At 46.7% G+C, this 18,519-nt stretch overlaps 1 protein-coding gene across 1 annotated transcript in view; it reads left to right on the top strand.

Annotated features, from left to right (window-relative positions):
* Positions 1–18,519, top strand: part of MAN2A1 (mannosidase alpha class 2A member 1) — a 652,784-nt gene that overhangs the window by 439,169 nt on the left and 195,096 nt on the right. The gene's annotated exons all lie outside the window — the stretch shown is intronic.

An 18,519-nucleotide genomic window follows, 5' to 3' on the forward strand; every position in this document is an offset into this window, starting at 1 on the left:
CCATTTCTGCCCCCCTTGGAGGCAGATCTGCCTATTTTTGTTAGGTCAATCTGCCCCCAAGGAGGACAGAAAACTGTAGACACCATGGATTTGTATGTGTGTGTTTTGTTTTGGGGGGGGGCAGCCCCGTGGGCAAGGGTCGCCCCCATTGGGGCACATTACTGTTGGCCATAACTGACCCCCTTGGGGGCAGATTGGCCTATTTTTGGAAGGCCCATCTGTCCCCAAGGGGGGCAGAAAGCCCACCAGAGGCCAGGAAGATTATTTTTTTCAAAATAAGTGGTCGGGGTTATGGCCATACCCCCACCCTAAATAATTGGGGCCATAGTTGTTCTGCCCACCATTGGGCAAATGGGTCAATTACCCTGTAACCACTCCCCGGGGAGGGGGGGTGGGCAGAAAGCCTACTAGATGTCAAGGAGTTAAAAAAAAAAAAATGGGCCGGTGGCTACCAACCAGTATGGGCCTGGTTATGCACCCACCTGAACTGAAGGGGCTAACAGTCTTTCAGCTGTCCCCCGCACACTAAAACATCTTAGCCCAAGGCAAGCAAGAAGACATTTGATTATTTTTGTTTTTTTGATTTAGATTTGGGCCATGAGAGCTTGGTAACTCTCAAAATTGTCCCACTTGGAATTGTGAGGGCTGCACTTTTTTTTTTTTTTTTTTACTTTGGGACGCTGCCATGTAGAAAAATCCACAAGACCTAGACACATCTGAAAACTAAACATCTGGTTGATTCCAGGGTGGTGTGCTTCGCATGCACCCCGCACCATTTCCTTTCCCACAATGCCCTGCAAACCTGCATTTTTCCCACATTTTTTTGTGATGGAACCTTCCGGAATCTGCAGGAACCCACAAAATTCCTACCACCCAGCATTGTCCCATCTATACCGATAAAAAGCTGCTGCACTTGTCAGCCTAAAAATGTATTTTTTTTTTCAAACTGCCCTTTTGGACCCACTTTGGTCCCCCCGTCAATTTTGACATGTTTTTGGCTTTTCCCTGTCACAAGCACTTGGCCCACATACACAAGTGAGGTAACATTTTTACCAGGAAACTGAGGGGAATGTTGGGTGGTAGGAAATTTGTCCTGGGGCGGTGATCCCACACAGAAATGTGGGAAAATTTGATTTTTTAAGCTAAATTTGAGGTTTGCTGAGGATTCTGGGTACGGAAACATTGGGGGATCCACGCAAGTCACTCCTCCCTGGACTCTCTCGGGTGTCTAGTTTTCAGAAATATCTGGGTTTGGTAGGTATGGTAGTTTTGTATTTGATTATTTTGATGTGTCCATATAGTGTTATGGGGCAGTTCCTGTTGCGGGCACAAGGCCTACCCACACAAGTGAGGTACCATTTTTATCTGGAGACTAGGAAGAACGCTGGGTAGAAGGAAATTTGTGGCTCCCCTCAGATGCCAGAACTTTCTGTCACCGAAATGTGAGGGAAAAAGTGTTTTTTTTAGCCACATTTTGAGGTTTGCAAAGGATTCTGGGTAACAGAACCTGGTGAGAGCCCCACATGTCACCCCATCTTGGATTCCCCTAACTGTCTAGTTTTCAAAAATGCATAGGTTTGGTAGGTTTCCCTAGGTACCAGCTGAGCTAGAGGCCTAAATCCACAGTTAGGCACTTTGCAAAAAACACCTCTGTTTTCTTTGGGAAAATGTGATGTGTCCACGTTGTGTTTTGGGGCATTTCCTGTCGCGGGCGCTAAGCCTACCCACACAAGTGAGGTATTATTTTTATCGGGAGACTAGGGGGAACGCTAGGTGGAAGGAAATTTGTGGCTCCTCTCAGATTCCAGAACTTTCTGTCCCCGAATTTTGAGTAGAAAATGTGTTTTTTTAGCCACATTTTGAGGTTTGCAAAGGATTCTGGGTAACAGCACCTGGTGAGAGCCCCACAAGTCACCCCATCTTGGATTCCCCTAGGTGTCTAGTTTTAAAAAAATGCGTAGGTTTGGTAGGTTTCCCTAGGTGCCGGCTGGGCTAGAGGGCAAAATCCACAGGTAGGCACTCTGCAAAAAACACCTCTGTTTTCTTTGGGAAAATGTGATGTGTCCACGTTGTGTTTTGGGGCATTTCCTGTTGCAGGCGCTAGGCCTACTCACACAAGTGAGGTACCATTTGTATCGGGAGACTTGAGGGAACATAGAACAGCAAAACAAGTGTTATTGCTCCTTGTCTTTCTCTACATTTTTTACTTCCAAATATAAGTCAGTGTGTAAAAAATACATCTATTTGAGAAATGTCCTGAAATTCACATGCTAGTATGGGCACCCCGGAATTCAGAGATGTGCAAAAAACGACTGCTCCTCAACACCTTATCTTGTGACCATTTTGGAAATACAAAGGTTTTCTTGGTACCTATTTTTCACTCTTTATATTTCAGCAAATGAATTGCTGTATACCCGATATAGAATGAAAACCCACTGCAAGGTGCAGCTCATTTATAGGCTCTGGGTACCTAGGGTTCTTGATGAACCTACAAGCCCTATATATCCCCACAACCAGTAGAGTCCAGCAGACGTAACGGTATATGGCTTTTAAAAATCTGACATCGCAGGAAAACGTTACAGGTTAAAACGTAGAGCAAAATGGCTGTTGTTTACCTCAATTTCAATATTTTTTTATTTCAGTTGTTATTTTCTGCAGGAAACCCTTGTAGGATCTACACAAATTACCCATTGATGAATTTAGAATTTATTCTACTTTTCAGAAATGTTTAGGTTTCGGGGATCCAGCATTGGTTTCACACCCATTTCTGTCACTAACTGAAAGGAATCTGAAAGCACAAAAAATCATTAAAATGGGTTATGTCCATGTAAAATGCCAAACTTGTGTTGAAAAATTGGGTTTTCTGATTCAAGTCTGCCTGTTCCTGAAAGCTGGGAAGATAGTGATTTTTGCACTGCAAACCCTTTGTTGATGCAATTTTCAGGGGCGAAAAAACGAAAGCCTTCTTCTGCAGACCTTTTTTCCCATGTTTTTAAAAAAAACAACATTTTCACTGTATTTTGGCTAATTTCTTGGTCTCCTTCAGGGGATACCACAAAGTCTGGGTACCTCTAGAATCCCTAGGATGTTGGGAAAAAAGGATGCAAATTTGGCATGGGTAGCTTATGTGGGCAAAAAGTTATGAGGGCCTAAGCGCGCCCTGCCCCAAATAGCCAAAAAAAGGCCTGCCACCTGAGGTGGAAAAGGCCTGGCAGCGAAGGGGTTAAAAATTGGAACAAAAGTCAAAAATAACATTAAAATAAGTTCCACAGAAATGCTTGCTCTGCTTAGCAGGTTGGATACTGATAACTTGTTCTAGTCCATTTTCTGGAGGAGAAAACACTGTTCTACAGAAGTTTGCTCAGCAACAAGTACTAATGGAAAGTAATCAGTAAGCTCAAGCTCTGTGAGAGAGCCTCACAAATTATGCCTCTTGTGCCTGGGTTCGGAGTGTGATTCCAGGGCCTGTGACATCTGCATCCAAATGAATCCAAAAGCCAAACAGGACAGGGAGGCAAAGCTGTATGTCACCAAAAATTGAAAGAACTTACTTGACTACCTTACTCTCACTCCACATCAAAGATTTATTTGGTGCAGGTGTCCATCAGTAAAGTTTATCCTAACGTCTTCCCCACTTCCCCACCTGATTGTGAGTCTAAAAGGATATACACTTTTGGCAAGTGAATCTTGTCATCCATGAATCTTGCTCTGCTTAGGCCATTACTCCCATGCCTTTTGTCACATAGTAGCCCATTTTTTACTGGCAGTCCCAGACAAATTTGGGTCATCCCTGACTCTAGCTATCCAAGCATGATGCAGTTAAATTAGTATTTTGCTGTGGCTTGGACATGCCTGTCTGCTTAAGTTGGGCAATGGGTGTGAGTGTGGCACTTCTGTTATCCCTCTCTAATTATTCACAACAAAGAAGATTCAGCCCTGGAACGGTGTAAGGAGAGCAACACCACAGTGTGTTCCTTAGGTCTGTCTGACCACACCAGGCAGTCCCACCAGCAATTTCACCCCCTTTGTGGCTGTGGGTAAAGATTTCCGTTTCACCAGTGCCAGACCTCTGTGCCAGTCCAGTCTTTTCAAGGTCGCAGCTCACAAAGATAATCCTCAGGACATCCTGGACACTGTGTATACCAATTTGCCTCCACTCCAGCTACCGCAAAACCACTTGTGTGTGCCCTTTCCAGCACACACCACCTTGTCAGAGGGAGGATTTTATTTCCTTCAGAGGTTGGAATCCATCACCATGTTCAGGTGGCTTCTCCAAATTGTTCATCCTGGCTATGTCCTCCCATTTCTTCCCGCCATATCGCACCTTACACCACCTTCAACACAGCTTCCGGAGGAGACTGTCTTTTAGAAGGCCTTTAGACAAAGAGGGGTCTGACATAGAAAGTAGGAGCTGGGTATTGCACTACTTCCTGGTGCCAAAGGACAGAGGCTTTTGTCTTATTTTAGATCTTTGCCCACTCAATGCCTTCCTGCAGGAGGACTACTTCAAGAACGTGACGCTAGGCCTGTTCCTCTCTGCCGTAGACCCCATAGATTGCATTGAACTTACAGGGCCCTTATTTCCATATCAACCATCCTGCATGTCCCCAAGAGCTACCTGCTGTTCTCAGTGGGCCAGAAGTACTTTCAGTTCACAGTGCTCCCTTGTAGTCTTGAAAGTGCCACTTGGGGGTTGACAAAAGCTATGGTGGTGGTCACAGAACACCTTCGGAGGTTGGGTGTATCAGTCTTCCTCTGCCTCGACAACTGGCTCAAGACATTTGGTATATGATACTTATGTTTCAGCCTCTGCCCTGGATCTCAGTGCAAATGACTCTGAGGATGCTGGGATAGTTGGTCTCATGCATCCTGCTTGTGATGCATGTCAGCTGGATGTGTGGCCTCTACAGTGGGACCTGACATCCCAGTGGGCATTGCACCAGGGTAGTGAATCAGATTGTATCCTGATTTCAGAGGAGACTTCAAAAAATAATAATAGTGACTGCAATTGGATCAGTGGAAGACCCCAATCCTTACTCCACCCAGACTTGATGGTGATGACAGATACATTGCTTCTGGTTGGTGGGACTATCTGAGAGATTGGATATCAGAGGACTCTAGTCTTGTCTAGTAGAGGCCCAGCTCCACATCTGTTGGAACTGCGGGTGATTCACTTGGCGCTGAAAGCCTTCCTGCCCTCGAGAGGGAGTCTGATACAGGTGCTCATAGACGACAACACTGCCATGTTCCATTGCAACAAGCAAAATGGTATAGGGTCTTGGCTCCTGTGACAGGAGGCTCTACACCTCTGGAAGTAGTTGGACAGCCAGAGAATTTCTCAGATGGCAGCGCACCTGGTGAGTAATCTAAATGCAAAGGCAGTAAAACTCAGCTGCCAACGCCTAGTAGACCACGAACACTGGTTACACCTGGAGGTAGAGCTGGGCATCTTCCAGGAATGGGAAGAACCCTGGCTTAGTCTTTTTACCACTGCCAAGAATACTGATTGTCAGCACTTTTGTGCACTGGAGTTCCCTAAGTGTCTCTCTCTCAGAGATTCATTTTGCCTAGTGTGGAGCTCGAGACTGGTGTATGCCTTTCCACTGCTGATTCTCCTGCCTCCTGAGTTCTGAAGATCCTTAGGAATGATGACGTCCAAGTCATCCTTGTGGCACTGGATTGGGCCAGGGACTTTGGTACCCAAAACTTCTGGACATTAGCATCTGTCCCTCATACAAACTATCTTTCAGGAAGATGTTCTGTTGCTGTATCCAGGCAGGATTCTTCCTTCACCCTTCCATGCTTGGAAATGGAGTGCCAGAGGTTGATATCATTTGTCCTTCTTACTGAACTTATTGTCATCTTGGCAGTGAGGCATGCCTCTGCAAAATCTATGTACGCCAGTTGTTGGAACAAATTTGTGGTTTGGCTCAGGCCCTACCAAATTGATCCACTGCAAGCAGAGTTGTCTGAAGTCTGGCCCAGCAACACTTTACTTTGGGCGCTGTTAGGGGCTATCTGTTGACTGTTTTAGCTTTTTATTTATTTTTTATTATTTTGTGGTTGTCTTCTTTAGTTAAATCACCTATTGTTATGAGATTTTTAAAAGGTTTGCAACACTTGTTCCTACCAAAACCCCTTGTGATTACACAATGGAACTTGAATTTATCTCTCACTTGCACCCCTTTAGAGAGGCTATACTTTTGTCTATTAAAGTTTATGACATTTAAAATGATATTTTTCCTTGCCATAACATTGGCTAGGCATGTGAGCAAGCTGCAGGCTCTTTCTGTCTACATCCTTTACCTAACATTCTTCTAAGACAAGTTGGTTTTGAAGACAAAAGCTCCAATTGTGCTGAAAGTGGTCATTCCATTCCATTTCATGTCAGGCAGACTATCACGTTTCCAACTTTCTGTGCTCCACCTCATCTCCCTTAAGGAGCCAGAGAGACATCCCATCGTTCTGACCCCAAAAGAGCAGTAAACATTTATATAGATCACACCAAAGAGCACTGGATGGATGATCAGATTTTTATGGGTTTCTTCTTGGCAAGAAGGGCAAGGCCAAAAATAGACCATTTCTGAATGGATTGTTTTCTACATTAAGATCTGCTACACACTGGATAAGAAGCAGCCTCGAGAAGGCGTGCCGGTGCACTGCACCAGAGCTGTTGTGGCACGTGGAGTGCTTGCCCTGGATATTTGCCAAGCGGCTATGTGGGTGTTCTGGCATACATTAAGAGAGACATTTTGCCCACTTGGTCCTGTAGGAGTTTTTGGTCTGAGCCAATTCACTGACCCACCACCGAAAGAGGGTACTGTCATGGTAGCTTTCGTAAGGTGAGGAGTCTGCGGTTAGAAGTGTCCATTAGAAGAATAAATTAATTACCTGTGGTAACAATCTTTCTGGTAGGTACTTTAACTGCATATTCCTCACTGACTCTCCTTCCTCCCCGTTCTCTGAACTGGTCTCTTTTTCAGCTGTAAAGGTACTAATTTAAAGATCTGCACACAGGTCATACCAATCTGCTGGTAGGCTGTGCACCTGAGGGCACAGGCAGCTTGAAAAAGCAACTATCAGTGTACTTGGGTGGCATTTATATGGAGCTAAACTCATCACTTTCGGAGTGGAAGATGTCCATGTGAGGCTTCATGATACCACCTGCCAGCAAGCAGGAGTTTTAAAATGTCCAGATCCCGTCAGACATCTGGAAAATATTCACATGTTGAGGAATATGCTGTTAGTGTCCCCACCAGAAATATAGTTACCAATGATAAGCAAACTTCTTTATCCTACCATTACAAGTTTTTCAACACAAAATGAATAATAATTGGCCGTACCAAAATTTACTGTGTGTTTTTCTGAGCAGTTTTTCAGCATTTCGGTGAAAAAATTAAATCACTAACATTTTTCGACTGCTTTGAGAAGGGGGAAATATTCAGCTGACAGCTGGTTTGAGTGCTGAATAGATGGGGGTAGGGGAAATGGCACTGTTTTGCTTGTCTGAGGGGTTGCATTAACTGCAGGCAGGAGGTGCAGCTATCCAAATGGTGCTTGCTGCAGCCTCTCTGTAATACCAGGTGTCTCCAGTTCCTGAATTCTCAGGTCTGAAGATTCAGGCCCAATATACTGAGTCCGGAAACACTTGTAAGTGCAAACTGTTATTTCATCCAGGCTTAACTCTGAGAAAAAAGAAACTCATAAAGAGGGCCACTGTGTCATGATTTTTGACAACCATTTTTGGAGAACATCCATTAGCAGAAATGCATTTTTCAGGATGAGATTTTGGAGCCGTAAAATCCATTTTCTGAGCTGCCAAACGTCTGACAAGGTTGTTTTTGAGTTTAGATTATCATTTGGTTTGTAGACCAGTTTGTGAGTCCAAGTTATTTATTTTGTTATTCAGATTTCTCTAAAATATCTGAGCAAATTTACAAAAAGCAGATGAGGTCGGGCTGAAACAAGACCTATCCCTATGTCAAGTTTGATGTAGTTCTAGCATTTTTCCTTACTTCCCTATTGACCAATCTACACAAAATTTATAGGATCAAATGTACTTGTACAAATCATCAAAAGGGGCTAAAATTATTACTGATTCATCAGGTGTTACTGCAATATGTACTGGGCTTGACCTTACCAATAGAGTAAAAATCATGGTCTCTGAAATATATTTGCTCCCATGTCCTGGTTTTCTGTTACATTCTCAACTGTGGTTACGACAAAACCAGAGCTGAAACAGGAAAGTCTTTTACAGCTGTTTGAAAGAGCACCTCCTTCTGTGCGCACAAGAGAAGACTAGCCCAGGGGAAGGGTGCATTCTCCCTTCTACTGGGTAGGTGAGCAGTGAACACCAATTTAGGTAAATTGTTTTCTTCCTGTTAGTGTTACTCATAAACTGCTTCCCTTGCACTTAGTGACTTCCGATGCAGTGGACTGCCCCATTTTATCTCTAAATTATTTTGCTATTTCTCAGTCTTGCCTCCTCTTCCTTTATATCATGCATCAAGTATGCCACAAAGCTCAGGCTTTAAGTCAAGTGCATTAGGTCACTGACTGTTTGCTAGTGAGGCCAGAAGTAAAGGCTGCAGCTCAGGTGAGTTGATCCAGGATGCCATGTGTAAACTTGACCGGACTATAACACTGTGACTTTATTCCTTGCATATTTTACCAACAGCACAGGTGCTAACTTAAGTATACAGGCCAAAAGTAAGTACAGAAGTTGTTACCCTTCTCATAATGCTGATGATTATTTGTATCACTTAAAAGAACACTAAGGCATAGGTGATTAAGGTGTGCATATTGCAGAGTTAAAATGTCTCTATATAGAATTGGGTAAAGCAGAAAACGATTTTCCTGATCTTTGACAATTTACAAGATGTAGGTGGTTTGAACAGTGCTGAAGCAGAAGAATATAATTTACCAACCACACTTTTAAGATAAGTATATCTCATGCAAATCTCCCGGAAATGAGCTTTTGATTGAATTTTACGGATTTTGCACTGAGATGTGAAAGGATGACACACTTTCTCCATGTTGCGTTTAAGAATCCTGTTGTGAATATGTGGGAAAGGCCTACTGGTACATTTGTTGTGTCCCAAAAAGTTATATAATAACATACACTAATGGTAGAAAACCCTTCTTACCTGATTACCATTCTGTGGCAGATTCCTTGTTTGCTCATGCGCCTAATGGGAGGAGATGTCTCATACAGTTCTTACTTAGCCTCTGTATAGAGAGTCCAAATTGAGTGGCCACTATGGCAATGAATGTTTCCATCTTTGATTCTTTATTTATTATTTCTGTGAAGGGGGTCACTAATTTTGCCTAGGTACAAGTACTCGTTTTGACATCTGGCATAGAAACCGTTGAATCAAAGGTCCTAAGCTCCATTTTGTGAATTTGTGCCACTCTGCCATTGCACATTTTCTGAACAACGCTGTTTTTTTCAGTGAGCTCTGCAATCAGGAGAGCCCACTGGAGATTCTCCCATTGTTTTATGTCTTTGTTGAAACCAAAGTTGTGCGCTCAAGTCCGCGATCAATTCATGTCCCGCTCAAGGCGTGTTCCCAGATTCTTTAAAGAATAACTAACTTTTAAAAATAAAACACTCCCTTAACTGCGACCTCCTTGTCAATTATCACACAGTGTTTGTCAACCTGCTGAATAATTACATTGATCCTTGTCAATTATAATTGCCTCTCCATCTGGCTTTCATCTCTGAGACAGCATTCAGAGTGCACTGCTAAAAGCACTAAATGATCATCACTGCATATGTGATGGTGTAGACTGTTTTCTACTCATCCTTTGAACATTTTGGAGGCTTTTGAAGCAGTGGAATCATGCAAGGTTGCTCAAAACCCTGGCACATTGCATTGATTTAAAAGCTCTTGTTCAGTTGGTTCTCACCCTTCCTCTCTAAACACTGTCAGTTTGTGACACTGTGAACAGGCGATTAGAAAATGCAGGGTTCCCCACTGCTAAATCTTTGTTGCCCACTCTTTTAAATCTGTACTTCAAACCATTGTATACGAGCCACAGCCATGTAGGTGAGTCCTTCTAAAAGTATGTGAAAGATAGTCATCTGATAGAGGCTTCTATCTGCATATTCCTAACCTTAGAAGTTCCTGGAGTCAGCTTGGAATCTGGAACTTTTGCAGAGCAATACCCTTGTGCGTGGCGTCGGGTGACATTCTTCGGATCCGCGTGGCGTCGTCTTCTTTCCGTGATGGTTAAAGCACAGATCTGGAATTGAGCTACCCTCTTTCTTTATTGACAGGCATTTTTTTCTGACTTTTTGTCGCAGGTTTTTGTTGTCTGTGTGAAGGATGACATCTAGGAAGATGGGGTTCAAGCCATATGGCGCCTGCCACCGTGGCATGTTGGTGACGAACTCCCATAATGTATGTCTCTGGTGTTTAGACAGAGAACTCGACTCGAAGCCGTGTTCCGACTGCCGGGCCATGGCTCTGAAAGCTTTGAGGGAGTAGTCCCTGAAGCTCATGACAGTCCAGCAGTCGTTGGCAGGTGCGACTCCTCTGAGGTCACGGTCCTGGTCGAGGAGGAGGTCGCGGGACCGCTCCAGGAGCTGCTAGTCCTCTTCATCCCACTCAGGGTCCTCCGGGCACTTGGGGAAGAGGCACAAGAAGAAAAAGAAGTCCAAGTGGACTTGGACTTCACCTCGCCTGTCGGCTGACGAGGTGAGTCTCGAACGTCACAATTCCAGGCACGGTTCCGCAGAGCCGTTGCCAGGGCTGACTTCGAGCCCCCGCTCCGCTCTAAGAGTTTTACAAGGTCATCCGTATTGTAATTGAGCGTGATGGCCCCGCCGGTGTGCCTTTGGGCTCCGCAGGTCAGCAGAGGTCCCATCAGGTCCCACAGGGTGACTTCGGCCTCAACGCTGAAGAGCTCTCTTGGATCTGATATTGGATCCGGAACGACTCTGAGTCCACACAGTGGGCCTCCTCCGGTGTTGCTCTCGACATCAGCACTCCCGGCACCCACCGGTGGCATGAACCCCATTCTAATAGCAGATGATCCGGAACAACATCTCTGATTCCGATGGCGCCAACAGGTGCCAGATCATTGCCTGGGCCTTTCTGTGATAAACCAGGCAGTGGTGAGGAATGGGAGGGCTCTCAGGATCCTCTGAAGTCTCAATTGGAACTAATGGACTGGTATGAGGAGTTAGGAGAGGCCAGTGGACTGGATACCTCTCCAGATACTTGCATGCTCTCACCTCCAACGGTGGCTACAGAGGAGGGAGCATCGTATGCTATGGCAGTGCTTAGGGCAGCTGAGGTCTTGGACCTAGATCTGCCTACGGAGACGGGCAGGATTAACCTCCTGACTGAGGTGCTTCGGCCGGATGTTTCCACATCAGAACCAATGTTATCCTTTAATGAAGCCCTCATGGATTTCCTGCTGGGGATGTGGTCCAAACCTAGCACAGGGGCTCCTGTAAATAGGACAGTTGGCCGCTGCCATCGGCCAGCTCCCGGTGATGCTAGCTTCCTCACACAACACCCCTCCCCGGAGAGCTTTGTGGTCCAAGCCTCCAATCCCCGTGGCTCTTTCCCTTCCGTTCCCCCAAATAGGGAATCCAAGAGGCTGGACTAGCTTGGGAAGAAGGTTTCCTCCTCCAGCCTGGCATTGAGTTTGGTAAACACCTTATGCCCATTTTTCCCACACTTTATGGGATACAGTGGTAACGTGCAGGACACTCTCTTACAGGCAGTGAAGAATGGGAGAGATGCAGCCAAGTTTACTATCAGTTGTGGATTCGACACAACTGACTCGCTGGGTAGAGCAATTTCATCGACAGTGGCCCTTCGACACCAAGCCTGCCTTTGTACATCTGTCTCTTCGGGCGATGTCCAGGCAAACCTTATGAACATGCCCTTCGATGGGTTCTGCCTATTTGGTGAGAAGGCAGACTCTGTGCTTGAGTGCTCCAAGGGCTACAGGCAAGTCCTTGGGTCTCTTGGCAACCCCACACCAACAGTCTATCTTTCGCTCCTTTTAAGGCTTCGGAAGGGGCAGGGTACTACAACACCCACAGACCAGCTACCATCCTCCGCCAGGCCAACATCTTCCACAGGGATATATCATGTTGCCTTCAGACCCAGAGGGTCTGGGCAGAAGTCGTCCACCACCCAGCCTGGCTCCTCCACAGTTCCCAAGTCATCCTTGTGTAATGCTGGAAGACCATGTATGTCTAGTTGGAGGGAGAATTCAATTTCATCTCCCTCACTGGCGGTCCACAATATCGGACAAATGGGCCTTGCAGATCATACAGAAGAGCTTTACCCTCCCCTTCCAGTCTTTCTCTCCCCCAATGCCTCAGTCTAAAGAACAACTGATGGAGGATCACTTAGTTGTGCTCCACGAGTAAGTTACGACTCTCTTGGACAAGTGAGCCATAGAAAGGGTCTCGATATCAGAAGTAGGCAGTGATTGTTATTCCTGCTACTTTCTGATACCCAAAAAGAATAAGTGCCTATGCCCTATTCTGGAATTGCAGGACTCAACCTTTTCCTCAAAAAGGAGATATTCAAAAGGCTCACTCTGGCTCAGAACTTGTCTGCCCTAGACCAAGAAGTTTGGATGGTAGTTTTTTGCAACTTTCTTTTTATTGACATTTTTGTAAAATAGTATAGGCATATCTAATCAAACGACATCGTAGGCTACCCATTGCAATTCCATCCCCTTGTAGTTTCTCCCTATCTGGGGTAGGTTTTACATTGTTCAATGAGGATACGCAGTTCTAAGGGACGCTTGTCATCTTGCAAGTGGTAAGCGTAGCCATCACTTACAGTAAGTGAAACAAATAAAAAATAATAATCAACTTTAATATACAACAAATAATCCATCCCTGGACGTGTCTAGAGTAATTAATCAGTGGTTGCGGGCTCCCCTCTCTGAACCCACAGGGGCCCTCTCCATCCCCCCCCCATCAGAATCTGGTTCCTAGATATGGAAGAGGTGCAAAGCTCTTAGTCGGGACCACAAGCAGTGAGGGGAAGCCCCCTGGAGAGGAACCTAACCAGGGGGTCCCAAATACAATCAAAACTTCTGCATGAGCCCTCTCCTTTGTCAACCAGAAGTTCCATGGCGAGGCTCCTCCAAAACCGAGTGAACCACAGAGCTATAGGGGGTGGGTCTGCTTTTTTCCAAAAGGATGCTAGGGTTGTCTTCGCTGCCCTCAGAGCTAGCCACAGAATGGCCCGATCCCCGTATGATTGGTGCTGTAGTTCCTGTGCCCGAAGACCTAAGAGGACATGTTCCAGCACGGTCGGAATGGGGTATCCCAACGTCTCTTTCAGATGTGAGAGAATTTCGTTCTAATAGGGGCATATCGCTGGGCAGTCCCACCATATGTGGTTAAAGTTCCCCAGCATGTCACAGCCCCGCCAACATCTATCTGACACCTGTGAATTTAGTTTCTTAAGCTTCTCGGGATATAGGTACCAGTTATAAAGCAGTTTGTAGTGGGCTTCCTTAGCTGCCATTGAGCGGTTGTGCTTGGTTATATCTTGATATAGATAGCGCCATTGGTCCTCCCCCACCATGACGCCCAGAACTTACTCCCAGAAGGAGATGTGTCGAGGGGTCGGCGCTGTTTGTGCAGTAGCTAGTATAGAGTATAGCGTAGAAATACTGCCCCTCGCCACTCCTCCCCTTTGCACAAATCTCTCCACTGGAAGAAGATCCCTCGTGGCTGCCTCCCTCATATGCGGCTGTGAGATCCAATGCACTAACTGAGTGTAATGGTAATGTTCGGACTGGGGGAGCTGAAAATCTCTGCAACAGTTATTGAACATCCGGAGTTGGTCCCCATGGTATAGATCTGCAATGCGTAAGCAGCCCCCTTCTCTCCATTGATCAAAAGGTCCCGGAAGCTCCCCTGGTGGGAATGCCTTGTTAAAGTGGATAGGGGTATGTGGCGAGGGGAAGGATGTAAGCTCATAGGCTCTAGTTACCTTGTCCCACACTTTAAGGGTAGTGGCGGTGGGTGTGCTAATGTATGTGTTTGGTGGTTGTGCCCCCTTGGGCTTCCATGGAATATCCCACAAGGTCTTGCCCGTCACCGCCCTGTCCGTTAGCAGCCAAATCTTGTCTGACTTTCGGAGGGGCCACTCAGATAATACCCGCAGCTGTGCCGCTCTATAGTACAGCAGGAGGACAGAGAGCGCCAATCCTCCCTTTTTCCATGGGCGCACCAGTACTTTATTTGATACCCTAGCTCTTGTTCCCTGCCAAATGAATTATGTGAACAGTGTCCGAGTCTCAGCGAAGAAATCTGGCGGAATCTCAATAGGGAGGCTCTGAAAGAGATAGAGAAATCTGGGGAGCACAGTCATCTTGATTCTATTGATGTGCCCCAGCCAGGAAAACCATAGCAGAGACCACTTCCTAAAGTCTTCTCGTAGTGACTTGATCAGAGGGGGGTAATGAGCTCTGAACAGATCAGCCACCTGGGGAACAAGTTGAATGCCTAAATAAGTGATTTCTTTCTTGGCCCATGCAAATGGGGTCAGGGAGGCCATCTGGGTCACTACCCCTGCGGGCATCGACAGGTTGAGGAGATAGGATTTCCCCGCGTTTACCTTAAACCCTGCCACTTGTTCAAAGAGTGTCAATTCTTCCTGGATTGCTAAAAGAGATGTGCGGGCTCAGTGATAAACAACAAGATATCGTCAGCGAATAGGGAGATTTTATGGTGATCAGCGCCAAATTTAATGCCTGGGAACGCAGGGCAGTCCCTCACCCGTACTGCCAAGGGTTCGACACTGAGCGCAAAAAGCAGCGGGTAAAGAGTGCCTCGTGCCACGTGATAAATCAAAAAATTCCGAAGTTACCCCATTTACCGAGATGCGGGATCTAGGGCATGTGTAATTGCTCATTACCATGGTTATAAATTGTTCCCCGAATCCAAACCGTCTCATGGTTGCCACCAATAAAGACCATTCAACTCTGTCCAATGCCTTCTCGGCGACTAATGCCAATAGAAATGCCAGGACCTTTTTCTTGTGAACCTTTTCCATTAAATGGATGACACGCCTCAAATTGTCATGTGTCTGGCGTCCCTTGATAAAGCCTGACTGGTCTGGATGTATCAGCTCTGGCATCACATCCTCCAGCCTCTACACCAGGATTTTTCGAGTATAATTTGGCATCAAGATTTAACAGGGCAATGGGCCGAAATGAGGCGCATAATTGAGGATCCTTTATGGCCTTGGGTATGAGAGTGATCAGAGCCTCCCCCATGGATGGGGACACCGCTCCCTCCCCTCGTATATAATTGAACAGTGTAGCGAGTTGTCCCGCCAGTTCCGCACCAAAGGTTTTCTAAAACTGGGCTGTGAAGCCGTCAGGGCCTGGGGCCTTATGCAGGGGAAGGGCGTCTATAGCCACCTGTACTTCCTCCGCCGTAAATGGTGCCGCTAGCATTTCATTCGTCTCCTGAGAGACCTGTGGCAGGTGGGTGTTTCGTAGTTAAGATTCTTGGGCGCGGGCGGGTGGGTGATCTGAGTGATAAAAACGCTCATAGAATCGGCTAAATGCCATCGCCTTCCCCTCTTCCATGAGGTGTTCTCCAAGTTCGTCTGTGACCTGCTCTATGTAGTCTTGGGCCTGTTGGGCTCGAAGCTGTCTTGCTAGGGGGGTGCCTATCTTATTGCCCTTGTCATAGTGGGATTTCTGTAGTCTCAGCAGTGTCAACTCTGCCCTGTTTGTATAGGTAGCTTCTAGTTTGTAGTTTACCTTTGAGGGACACCACCTTCCTTTGAGCTTGCCAGGCCGGGGACAATTTATGTTCTCGTTCAGCTACCTTAAGTTCACTTTCCAGAAGAAGTTGGTGTTTAGCCTTTAATCGGTGCATCGCAGATGCAAGTGAGATGCATATGCCTCTTATGACCGACTTAAAGGCATCCCAGAGGGTATGGGGGTTAGTATCTCCCATCCTGTTATGTTGTAAGTATTCCCTGATCGATAGGCGCAGATCATTACGGGATGTTGTGTCACGGGCAAGCACATTGGGGAAGTACCAGCATTTGGAAGACGTGCGTGCTATTGACCAATTCAAACCAACCACCACAGGGGCATGGTCCGATATAACAATTGGATTAATGACTACAGTCTTAAGAATCTGTCTTAGCGGTTTGGTCAAAAATACGTAGTCAATCCTTGAATATGAGCGGTGGGTATGTGAGAAGAAGGTATAATCCCTCTCCAAGGGTTTCAGGGCCCGCACGGAGTCGAAAATCCCCAAACGGTGAAAGGTGGACTTCACTGATTTGGCAAAAGCACTCGTATGTGATCTCTGTGGATGTGTTGTGTCCAAAGCTGGGTCCCACACCAGGTTAAAGTCTCCCATCAAGATAATTTCGCCCTCTGCATAGCTCTCTAGTTCTCTCAAGAAATATAACAGAAATTGGGTTTGACCGCTGGAGCGTAAACAGTAGCTATCGTACACATTTTCCCGTCTAGGCTGCCTTTCAACATCAGGTACTTTCCCTCCTTATCTTTCTTAGAACCTGTTTCCCTTAAGTAGACTGATCTGCTAAACAGCAAAGCTACCCTGCAATGTTTTGTTGGTGCTGAAGCTAAAGCAATTTGAGTGTAGTGTTTGTGACGAAGGCGATGTCCCTCCCCCTCTTCAAATGCGTTTCTTGTAGGGCCACTATGTCGTACCTATGATCCTCAAGGTACTTTTTCAGTTGTGAACGCTTATTGGGGGAATTGAGGCCCTTCACATTCCATGAAAGTAATTCCAGCATCATCTCACCTAGACCTCTGATAGTATCTCCAATACCCCGCACCATGATTCCCGCCCTCCTCCTCTCGGAACACTTAGCCTGCTTTGGAGTCTCCCCATGACTCTTTGCATATTGAAAGGGATGGCAGACAATGAACAAACCGAAAGAACATCTCAAAAGAGAAATACAAACATAGTCTTGATAATATAAAACAACCAAATTCCCTACAAACTTCATGTCGTGGACAGGGTCCAGCTACACCTCCTCTCCTCTCTCACCCCCCCCCCCTCCCCACAGGCCTAGTCACATCAAAGTGTAATGCAAAGGCGAGACCCCCCAAACCTCCAGCGACCAGCAGAAGCAGAGTATGTTCGAGTGGCAAATGTCGCTGAGACCTTTATCGTTTTTTCCACTTCCACACCTTCTCCTCGAGGGGCGACACCCCCGTCTTTCCGTTTCCCCCGAAGCTCTCAACTGGGGCCCCCCCAGCTCATACCAGTGGGCTGATGAGACTCTCCCTGATACAGGACCTCCATGTGGCTTTATCTTCTGGGGGTCTTTCTGCCTCTCCTCTGTTGTTTCCATTGGTCTGCCAGTGTGGGGGGGATATCTTCTCCTCGCCCCTCTCACACCGCGGCGGCGGTATCACCCCTCTCTCCTCTAGACTCTAGGCCCAACGGGGCTGCCGCCTCATCCACCGTCGAGAAAAGGCATGCTTTATTGTGGAGTTCGAACGCCACACCAAAAGGGAAGGTCCAGCGATATCTTATATTCTTCTCTCTCAGAGCCTCCGTCACCGGACGGAACTGTTGTCGTCGGGCTAAGGTTGCTGGGGCTATATCCTGGTAGAGAGAGCATCTTGCACCCTGAAAGGAGATAGGATCTTGTTGTCTTGCCTTTAAAAGGATTCGTTCCTTCACCTTGAACGAACTTAATTTAGCCAGAACGTCTCTAGGCCTTCTCCTTTCGCCCGCGACTCTGTTGCCCACACGGTACACTCATTCCACTTGTACCTCCGGTTGGTCCTCTCCCAGGAGGGTGGAAAACAGCCCGACCATGAAGGCCTCAAAATCAGTCCCCTCGGCTGCCTCCTCCAGACCCCTCACCCTTATGTTGTCTCGACGTGCTCGGTTTTCCAAATCTTCACATTTCAGTGTGGCGAGATGTAATTGCACTTTAATATTTGTAATCTCCGTCTCCACCGGGGCAACTTTCTGTTGTAAGTTCTGCATTTGCATTTCCAAGTCTATAGTACGGGCCCCTACTGAGTCTACATCTGTTTGGAGTGCGGATAGCTTCCCATTGACGTCTTCTTGGAAGGCCTCCAGTGTCGCTCTGATATCTGTTGTGAGCTCTTCACGCAGTTCGGTTTTAAAAGTGCGAAGGGAGGACAGGAGGTACTCCTTTGTAAGCGCCATCTCTTCCCCCTGTATCTGGTCAGCGATCTCCACTCTGGCCGGGGAAAGGTAGGTGGAGACCCTGTTGGCCCGGATTTTGTGTCGTGGCATATGAGTCTGTCAGGGACCAAGCCCCAGTGCTTATTTGGGGGCTCTCACTCTCCTCAGAATTGCTCTCCTTCACATCGGGAGCTTCCTCTAGATCTCCGCTCCTATTTCGCAACCCACTTCTCAAGCGGGGGTAATGGGTCTCTCCTCCCCTGCATCGCTGTTGTTTCCGCTCACCTCAGTTGTCTCTCGCCCCCACTTGCGGGCTAGCCCCCAGTGGGAGCGACCTGCCGGCTGGCGCCTGTACTCGCATC

The sequence above is a fragment of the Pleurodeles waltl genome, chromosome 1_1 (genome assembly GCF_031143425.1).
Source record: "Pleurodeles waltl isolate 20211129_DDA chromosome 1_1, aPleWal1.hap1.20221129, whole genome shotgun sequence".
Lineage (NCBI taxonomy): Eukaryota > Metazoa > Chordata > Amphibia > Caudata > Salamandridae > Pleurodeles > Pleurodeles waltl.